The following is a 10503-nucleotide window of genomic DNA, read 5'->3' on the forward strand; positions in this document are numbered from 1 at the left end:
TGTTTGTCCTTGAGCAATGATCATTCCCCAAGTCCGAAATCGTGGGTGAAACACTTCAACCTTGGGATCTCGAAAAAGAACAGTAATTTCATATTTGTTGACCTTTCCTTCTGTAGAATACTGATAAATATTTGCTACAATACTTACGATGTTATACATATGCATAGAACTTTTAAGTATCTTTCGATTTGTAAATAAAGAGATAATAACTATAAAATTTCACGTGAATACTAGACGAAACAGTTAGATGATTAACGCAGTATTTTTCTTGACATCCCCTGAACATGAAGTGCCAAAGGATATGTAAATTTACCGTAATTATTATTCATCTTCTGAATGATAATGATAACGAAGAATGACTGTAAGATTTTACCTAAAATTTTCCAGCTTTTTAATGATTAAACGAATCTCAGAAGTGTTGCGTTTGTGAGTATTTCTGTAGTTGAGTTTTCAGTGTATATCATGTGTTTAAAAAGTTAAACATTTTGGTAATAATGTTCAATTAAAGAGAGGTCGTTAAAAAGACGATTCAGTGCTTCAATATTCCGAGAGAATATTTACTTAACAAGTGTCCAAGTGTCAACATTTTGAGAATATTTACTTAACAGCTGTCCATATGACCCCGAACAAAAGTAACTCACAGAGGAAACGCCATCTATCCTAGCATAGGAAGTATACGTGATTGTTACCGACAGACGTATACACTCTCACACACACAAGCGTTGCGAATTGGACCGAAAATTATCCCGAAGATTATCCTTTAGCGAATTTGAAGGGTAATTTCGCCACAAGGTCGTATAGGCAGTAATCACTGGTCTTGCTTCCCATACCGACACGGCAGTCGTTGAAGTCGCTTGCATGAAATATCGGTGTAGCTAGGATTTCCCTTCTCTCTCTCTCTCTCTCTCTCTCTCTTCTCTCTCTCTCTCTCTCTCTCTCTCTGCTCAGGCGTACAAGTTAGTAGTCTTAATATTTTTATTGTGTTGCATGTCAGTATTTCTTTTTATGGTTACGATATTTTACGTGATAAAGCGGCGTTTGTTTGTGTAATTTGCTATAATATAATACTTGTTTTATATTTTGCACGTATATAGAGTTTCCATAGACGTCAGTGTAATGTGTAATGAACCTTGCGTCCTTGGGTATCATTCTTCTAAGGTATTTGTTGGATTAATAGTTTGATACGTAGCGCCATTGTTAGACGGTGTATGCCTTGTACCCACAAAAGATCGTAAGCTAGATATTACGTCAGGAGGAGTAGTTGTCCTCTCTCTCTCTCTCTCTCTCTCTCTCTCTCTCTCTCTCTCTCTCTCTCTCTCTCTCTTCTTGTTCTTCTTGTTCTTCTTCTTCTTCTTCTCTTCCAAGTCTTTGTATTTTCATTTTTCATACGGAATATCTCTGACTTAAAAATATAAGACTCAGAGTCATTTGAAAACTGGTGTTATTCTCTCTCTCTCTCTCTCTCTCTCTCTCTCTCTCTCTCTCTCTCTCTCTCTCTCTCTCTCTCTCTCCTTTTTTCTCATTTTGCAAGTCTATTTACCTTAATCAGATTAAAAATATAAGACTTAGTCATTTGAAAACTGGTGTTGTTTTTGTTTTTTTTCTCTCTCCCCTTTTTTTCTCCTTTCCCAAGTCTATGTACTTTAATCAGAGGGATTTTAGGCCCGAAATTATAAGATTTTGATTCAGTTAAAAAAGATAGGTTTTGAAATTTCACGTTTATTTCCATTTTAATGATTACAATTTTAAAAAATCTTATTAACTCCGATCTGGTCACAGTGGTGAGTTTTCCATTTGGTTAACGCTACTAATGAATACAAAATTTTTTTAATATACATTTAAATTCAGCCTTTTCATTCATTTCGTATTAAAAAAAATCATTTTCCGAGATTAAAACGAAAGTAACGAGTTGATTTCAATAAAGAATGAAAAAGAAAAAGTGTTTGAAAGTGACTGGAGTCAAATAATTTTTTTTTTTAAAGAGAGACTTCCGTCTTTTCATGCAAGATTTATTTGCTCTACGTAAAACCGAAGTAACTCATAAATTTCAACGAAATTTAAACAAGAAAATTTTTTTTGAAAGCGATGGGATTTTTTAGTCAAATCATTCTTAAAGAAGCTTCAGTCTTATCATAAAAATATTTATTTGCATAAAGAATTTTATTTGCATAAAATATTTATTTGCATAAAACAATTGCAGAAAAAATTTATTTGCATTAACAAATTTTATCTGCATAAAAAGATTTATTTGCATTGAAAAATTTTATTCGTATAAAAAATTATTTGCATGAAAAATTTATATACATAAAAAGATTTATTTGCATAAAAAGAATGTATTTGCATTTTATGGCTATACTTAAACCGAAAAAAAAAGTTTGAAAGCGAATGGAATGCTAGTAAAAATCATTTTTTGAAAGAGACGATTTTCGAGAACAGGTGGTGCTTGAAAGTGAATACTAATTGAAGAAAAGAAAGTATTTATGTTTATCCTTTTTTTTCATTCTTTCATTATCTTTTCATTTCCTCCTCCATTCAAACTGGAATACTTTTGCACGGTCTCTTGACGACAGTTGGCGTGTAGAGTGACTTGAGAACTTTCACTTATTTCACTTTTTTGACGTTTTAAGTTAATTACATCAGGAAAAAAATAGGGTAGAAATGTGTAAAGTGTAGAATATGAATCGCAGACATACCTTTATTATTATTATTATTATTATTATTATTATTATTATTATTATTATTATTATTATTATTATTATTATTATTATTTATATTTAGAAAATGAAGTATTGTTGCGTGAAGGTTTAGAATTGAAACTGCAAACATACAATATTATTATTATTATTATTATTATTATTATTATTATTATTATTATTATTATTATTATTATTATTATTATTATTATTATTTAGAATATATCATTGTTGCGGGAATGTGTAAAATTAAAATGGAAACTATTATTATTATTATTATTATTATTATTATTATTATTATTATTATTATTATTATTATTATTATTATTATTATTCATGCATAGCACACCCACAGGACCAGAGCCATAAAACAAAGCAATAAAAAAATAAAAAGGTCACATCAACAAACCTGTAAATAAACGTCGACGTCGGTAAAAGTCATCAAGTTTGAAGTCGGTTGTTCACGGCGTCATAAAATAGTATTAAAACTCTACTAGAACATCTGCCATGACCAAACTCAATTATGAGTTTATGTATATGTCTTCTGCTTGCCTTTGCTATTTAGCTCCGTGCATAATATTCATATGGAGCTTTGTTATTTGCAGTCTATAATGGTAAAACATGATACTAAAATCTTGGCGAATAAATGCTTCCGTGATGTTTTTTCTTTTATTGTAATCGTAAGGCTCGTTTAATTTTTTCTTTTTCTTTTTTGTGTGGTTATCTGTCTATCTATCGGCCTATCGATTTATCTAGCTTTTTATGTCAGCAAATGCATGATTCATATTATTATGTACAGTTATATCTCCCTCTCTCTCTCTCACATACATATATATATATATATATATATATATATATATATATATATATATATATATATATATATATATATATATATATATATATATATATACATATATATATATGAGAGGGAGATAGATAGAGAGATAACCACACACATACAAAAAATATTAAACGAGCCTTAACTTTACAATAAAAGTAAAAAAATATCACAGAAGCATTTGCTCGCCAAGATGTTAGTATCATGCTTTACCATTATTGACTGCAAATAAAGCTCCATATGTATATTATGCACAGAGCTAAATAGCAAAGGCAAGCACAAGAGAGAGTGAGAGAGAGAGAGAGAGAGAGAGAGAGAGAGAGAGAGACTGGGACATGTTCTCCCTACCTACAAGTAAAAAAAAATGTAATACACCCAATCTCTAAATAAAGAAATCCTCTCACAGGCGTCTTTGGGCACGCTTCATTATCCACGGAAAACGTGTTGCCCCGGCGTCGATAAGATGATGATACTCTTGATAAAATTTACGACCTGGATTTTTTTTTAATCCCACACTGAGGGCGTGGGCGTATGTTTTTTTTTTTTTTATTTCTCTCTTTCCTTTGGGGGGAACCTCAATTATGCATTGAGCTTGAAGTTTTTTTTTTTTTTTCCCCAAGTTCGAGGTAATGTTTTTTCTTTTCTTTCCGGTTTTTTTTTTTTTTTTTTTTTTTTTTTTTTTAGGTTCGATGCCCGATTCGTCAACCACCTTGTTACAAGTTGCCAGCTTGTGGTGTCTTTCTGTGTGTGTGTGTGCTTTTTTTTATGGGATTAGGGATTGTAGTCTTTGTTTTATTTGGTTATGCCTTTACCCCTGCCTCATGGGCACGTGCGTTAGCGTCTGTATATATTATTTTTAAGTTTCAAGACAAAGTTAACAGCTACAGTATAAATAATGATAGTTTTAAATAATACGAATTTATTGTTATTATTATTATTATTATTATTATTATTATTGTTGTTGTTGTTGTTGTTGTTGTTGAAGAAGAAATGCTCACCACAATTGAAAACAAATAGAGTTGGTAGTTTTACATTTTAAAGAGTTAATAGTAGAAATATTAGCTATTAGTAACTCATATAAACTGCCTTATTATTCAAACATTAAAGTTATTTATTTCTGTTGTAAAATAAACTCAATTTATTTATTTATGTTGTAAAAGCAACAAAGTAACCTTAAAATATAGGCAATAAAAAATTGCTACGAAACAAAAACAATAAAAAAAATTATTATAAAAACAAACAAGTTAAAGAAACACAAACACGTGAGAATAATTAACTCAGACGAAACATGTCGTCCTGATGTTGGTGTCAACACTCTCTCTCTCTCTCTCTCTCTCTCTCTCTCTCTCTCTCTCTCTCTCCTTTTGGGGTCTGTGTTTATTTTCGCGCTCTTAGAGAGTGTGGTCTGTCTTGCTTCAAGCCGAGAGGTCTCGCATAATTCAGATTTGATCGCTAAAAGATAGCTGCAGGTGCGTTCACCCTTTTACGAGAGAGAGAGAGAGAGAGAGAGAGAGAGAGAGGTGGAGGATGGGAGTAGAGGGGAGGCGAGTTTGAAGTCTCCCCTACTAGTTAAGAGGTAATAATAATAATGATATTTCTTTCTGATAAAACTATGAGCAGTATGTAGTTTTATACTTAGTCTCTTATTTCTAACTAATTCTTATAGTGTCTGTTAATGAAAACCTTCTATAAATTAATGTTTGTTTTACTAACATGAAAAGTAACGTTCCGGACGCAGGTAGTGCTGACTGTGGATTCTTTATTTTATATTGTTGTTACGGTAGTTTCTTCAGTTACTTTTTAAGCTTTTTGTTGCTGAAAAATGCCTAGTTTCTTGCAAGTTTAAGTAACCCTTGGTTATGTGACTTATCGTAACTTTTTTGTTATATCCGGGCTTTGGACGTCATGAGTCTATAAACCATCAGTGGCATGGTTGTTATTATTATTATTATTATTATTGATAAATAATATAAATGCTGATGAATGGACAACAAAGAATGCCAAAAAGCAGAAGTTCAAGTGTGCATTTTGCCCCTGTTAATGAACCTGTTTCACACAATAGACTTACTTCCCTTGACAACATCCAAATCACTAGGCCTATCTTCCTGAGATTATATAGATTTATTAACTTGTGGTTCATTACGAGTTTATATTATTATCCTGTGGGCACCATTGGAGTTGGAAAACATAGAGAACTTCAAGGCTGGAGGTAACGGGAGAATTGTTAAAGAATGAAAACACAAGAAAGAAGTGAGTGACGGAGTTTCACAAAGCCCCTTGGACAAACATTCAAGTGGAGCGATCCTGTAATGTTATGACTTATGAAAGCAAAGTACCTTGCAATAATAAAATAAAATAATAAGAACCCTCGAAAGTAAATACCAAGATGAATAAGGAATGAAGATAGCTTGTTCACGGAAAGTTGCAAAAGTTTACCCATCTCTATCTTAAACAGGAACAATTTCCTACGTATTATAAAGATTTCCCTCACGTAAGTCATAAGAGACTTTCTCTGAGTTTTCCCACCGTATCTACAGAGCTGTCAGAATTCTCTTAATTGTTTCTTTGAGTGTAGAGCACCTCCTTTCTGCAAAGGTCCAGTGAAACTCATTTGAAACCGTGTGAACTAGAATCTTGAAAGCCACTGCTACGGTCGTAACTTCTGGTAGCAGCAAACCTCAAGACATTTCTCAAGTGAAATTAGAGATTTGGGAATTTTTAGTGTGAAAATATACGGTATTTTAGTAATATATAGGCCTAGTTGTAAGTAATTTTGGTGTACTGTCCCAGATATTTAGTCAGTTTCATAGATTCCTAACGGTGTAAAGCCCTAGGCTGATAATTTGAGAGTTGAGTGCCATATTCATACTCAATTTTTCTCAATAAGAACTGAATTATTCTGTCATTTCGAAGTCTCTTTATTTTAAAGTTAATTCGCTTTCATTCATAAGTACCATCATAAATCTTGTCATCTTTTTCATCACATTTTAGTTAAAGATAAACTCGATTCACACCTTTTTCTCCTGGTTTTTCTCAAAGTCATTCAAGACTATAAGCATTGCAGAGCTAAATGACCTTCCCTTTCTGCCCCAGGGCGTGACCTTTGCCCCTGAGTACCCTAAATATACCCTCTATATAATTATATAATACGAGGTAACACCTAGACCTACGTAAGGGATACCTATAGCACTCTGTATATGAATATATAATACACTAGTGGATCCAGTTCTACAGTGACCTCTAGGCCTTGTGTGTAGGATAACAGAAGTGGCGTTGTTTAGGTTAGGAGAGTAAGCTCGGGAGAGTGATCTGAGTCACCACTAGGCGCTCTTGTCACTAAACCTGCTTAGGCAGAAGGGTCCCTACTGAAGGCTCCCACCTGGCTTTAGTTGTGTTGTGTCCCGTGCCACATCGGATGGATTGTAGTCAGTCACCAGCGTCGTTTCCAGTTCGTCTCTCCACTAAATGATATGTTTCTCTCTCTCTCTCTCTCCTCTCTCTCTCTCTCTCTCTCTCCTCGTTTGTTATTTGCTCGTCTTCTTCTGCTGTGTTGTTAAGAATAGGTAATTGACAATTAACAGAGGTACATTCATTTTTTTTATTTATTTATTTATTTTTTAATTCTTAGTTTGTGTGTTTTCATTAGGCAATATTGCTGCTCTTCATAATAATAATCTCTCTCTCTCTCTCTCTCTCTCTCTCTCTCTCTCTCTCTCTCTCTCTCTCTTTGTGCGTATGTGTGTTTTTTTCACATAGGCGTATGCAGGTTTTCGTAAATATGTACTTATTATAATATCCTTATATTCTCTGTTTATTTACGTTCTCTTTCACCGTCAAACATTTTGCCTTTACCAGTCATGCATGTCACCTGATAGTCATTGATACCCCTCTAAAATTAGCTTACGTCCCAAATTATGGAATACGTAAACAGACATGTCATTCTTGTGACGCCGGGAAAGATTAAATTTAGCGTCCGTCACTCGTGAAATTCAGAACTCGCCAAATTGAACCGGTAGTCATTGGGCGTCTACACTTTTAGGGTGAACTTCCGTTTGTGTATGGATGAGAAATCTTAAATTAGAGGTTAATAGTGTTTTTATTTATTTATTTTGTTTTCGTGAGGTCTCCTTTGACGGGAAATGTGCGTAGCTTTTGTTTTGTATAAGAGTATCCTTGCAAAATACAAATATAGTTTTAGTAATACGAATAGACCTATATGATATTACAGGGTTAATAATAATAATAATAATAATAATAATAATAATAATAATAATAATAATAATAATAATAATAATGTTGTGTTTAATATAGATTTAGATTAACCAAAGAATTCACTAGTTGTTTAAAAAGGGAATATGTCCTATTTACAGAAATTTTGATTAAATCCGATAAAAAAGTGCCACTTCATAATGCCATTATTGAAGGTTGTTCTTTTTATATTAATTGTACTTTAAGTCATTATCAGTGGTAACGGTCTATTGATAAAGTAAAGTAAAATACTAAATAAAATGAGTGAATAAGGTGGAAACGTTTTCAGCTTTATAAGGTGTTTATTATGAATACTGAAATCATGAAAATATGAAAATATTTAATGTAAGGGCCACAGGTAGAATGTAGACCGATACTCCTCCCAGCTATGTATCTAGCGTATTACAGTAACGGAAAAGAGAGCGAAGATACTTACATGAATTCTGAGATACTTTCAAAATGGAGGGTCATAAATTCAAATAGGAATTCAAACCATGTCACCTTCCAAATTGGAATATTTCTGGTATTGCAAATTTTAATGTCTTGCACGCTTTGCTGCCCAGATGGTCTTGTGACTTCATACCTGCCGGTCTCTTGTGTCTCGCCTATCGTACAATCTTTACAAGCTGCTCTTTGTTTTTTTGTATAACTACTGTCACTTTCTCTCTCTCTCTCTCTCTCTCTCTCTCTCTCTCTCTCTCTCTCTCTCTCTCATGTCAAATTCATTCTTCTATCACTAGCAACTTTTCGTTTATCGAATTAACGACAGACTCTCTCTCTCTCTCTCTCTCTCTCTCTCTCTCTCTCTCTCTCTCTCTCTCTCTCTCTCTCATGTCAAATCCATTCTTCTATCACCAGCAAGCATTTCGATAATCGAATTACGACAGAATATATTTAATTACATTCTCTCTCTCTCTCTCTCTCTCTCTCTCTCTCTCTCTCTCTCTCTCTCTCTCTCTCTCTCTCTCATGTCAAATTCATTCTTCTGTCGCTGGCAACCTTTTCGTTTATCGAATTAACGACAAACTCTCTCTCTCTCTCTCTCTCTCTCTCTCTCTCTCTCTCATGCGTTTTTTTTTTTTTTTTTTTTTTTTTTTTGCACGGGTTCTTGAGAAAGAGTTTGGAGAATGGAACTGGCTTGCGTATGTTAATCACCATCGCATTGCGTATCTGCGTATTGCACAAATACAGTATTTGTGTCGTATAAAAATAGAATATTTGCAAGCAATGCCACAACAAGTGTTTTGTGGTATATTCGTAAACGTTCAAGTTAATAGTGCACTTTTAACACTTGATAAATTAGATTTTTATGATAATTTCATATAACCTCTCTCTCTCTCTCTCTTCTCTCTCTCTCTCTCTCTCTCTCTCTCTCTCATATTTGCTTTTTTAGGCAGAATGGTAATACAGTTGAGACTGTGTGTGGAGCCCTCTCTCTCTCTCTCTCTCTCTCTCTCTCTGTCAAACCTTCCCTAACACTAATGAGACTTGATCGGCTCTACCTTTCCCTTTCTTTTGTCACGCTACGAACTTTCTCATGCATGTGTGTTTCTCTCTCTCCCCGGTACTGGATCGGATCGCACGCGCGAGCGGGCAGAACACAAAAGGGGCATTTTCGGTATGTTGTAATGTCTCATTGTAATCTAATTTTCCTTTCTCTCTCTCTTGCTCCTTATTTGTTTCTCCATCTCCTTTTGAATGAGTTTTATAGACAGGTGATGATAGATTCTCTCTCTCTCTCTCTCTCTCTCTCTCTCTCTCTCTCTCTCTCTCTCTCTCTGTAGAAGTATTTATAAGAAGGTTGTCAGTAATACTCGTTCGATCATAGTCCCGAGTTTTCATACAGGCATGAAGATGCAATGCTCTCTCTCTCTCTCTCTCTCTCTCTCTCTCTCCTCTCTCTCTCTCTTTCTTTTCTTTCTTGCACTTTCCGATGCGCGTGATTAAATCAGCTAGCGTGATTTATTATTCCGGATGGCGGCGAGAAAGATTTTCTACTCAGTTTTTTCCCTTCTCCCCTGTCCACGACGGATCTTGAAGACAATGAGAGAAAGGGGGAGGGGGGAAGTAGGGATTGAGGGGAGGTGGGGGTGGGGGTGGGGGTGTTTGCCACCGGATGAATAGGACTTTGGTCGGATGGTTGAAAGGGCTTTGGACATCCCGAAATAAGTAGAAAGGGTCAGATGCGTCTTATAGTATTAGTCTCTGGACGAAACTGATGACGTAGAAGATTCTGGGTAGTTAGAAGATTCGGGTTAGGTAGAAGATTTTAGTTAGCTAGAAGACTGGTAAGGTAGAAGATTTTAGTTAGCTAGATGACTTTGGTTAGGTATAAGACTTTAGTTAGATAGAAGACTTTGGTTAGGTAGAAGACTCTGGCTAGGTAGGAGAGACTGGTTAGGTAGAAGATTTTAGTTAGCTAGAAGACTTTGGTTTGGTAGAAGATTTTAGTTAGCTAGAAGACTTTGGTTTGGTAGAAGATTTTAGTTAGCTAGAAGACTTTGGTTAGGTAGAAGACTCTGGCTAGGTAGGAGTGACTGGTTAGGTAGCAGACTGATTAACAGCTTGAAGACTCTGGTCAGGTGGATGAAAGGGACTTTATATTCTATTACAAGAAGGCGTTTGGTAGTCTTTCTATTTGCCAAAAGTTAAATAAAAGTTCAAATTGAAATATGAAGTAAAACAAAATCGTCAAGACTTTCTTGTGAGAGAGAGAGAGAG

General features: G+C 34.4%; 1 protein-coding gene across 2 annotated transcripts in view; it reads left to right on the forward strand.

The window, feature by feature from the left end:
• The window catches only part of LOC135207538 (uncharacterized), a 202882-nt gene that overhangs the window by 171257 nt on the left and 21122 nt on the right, over nucleotides 1-10503 (forward strand). The window lies entirely within an intron of this gene.

This window comes from Macrobrachium nipponense, chromosome 32 (assembly GCF_015104395.2).
Source record: "Macrobrachium nipponense isolate FS-2020 chromosome 32, ASM1510439v2, whole genome shotgun sequence".
In the NCBI taxonomy this organism is placed as follows: Eukaryota; Metazoa; Arthropoda; class Malacostraca; order Decapoda; family Palaemonidae; genus Macrobrachium; species Macrobrachium nipponense.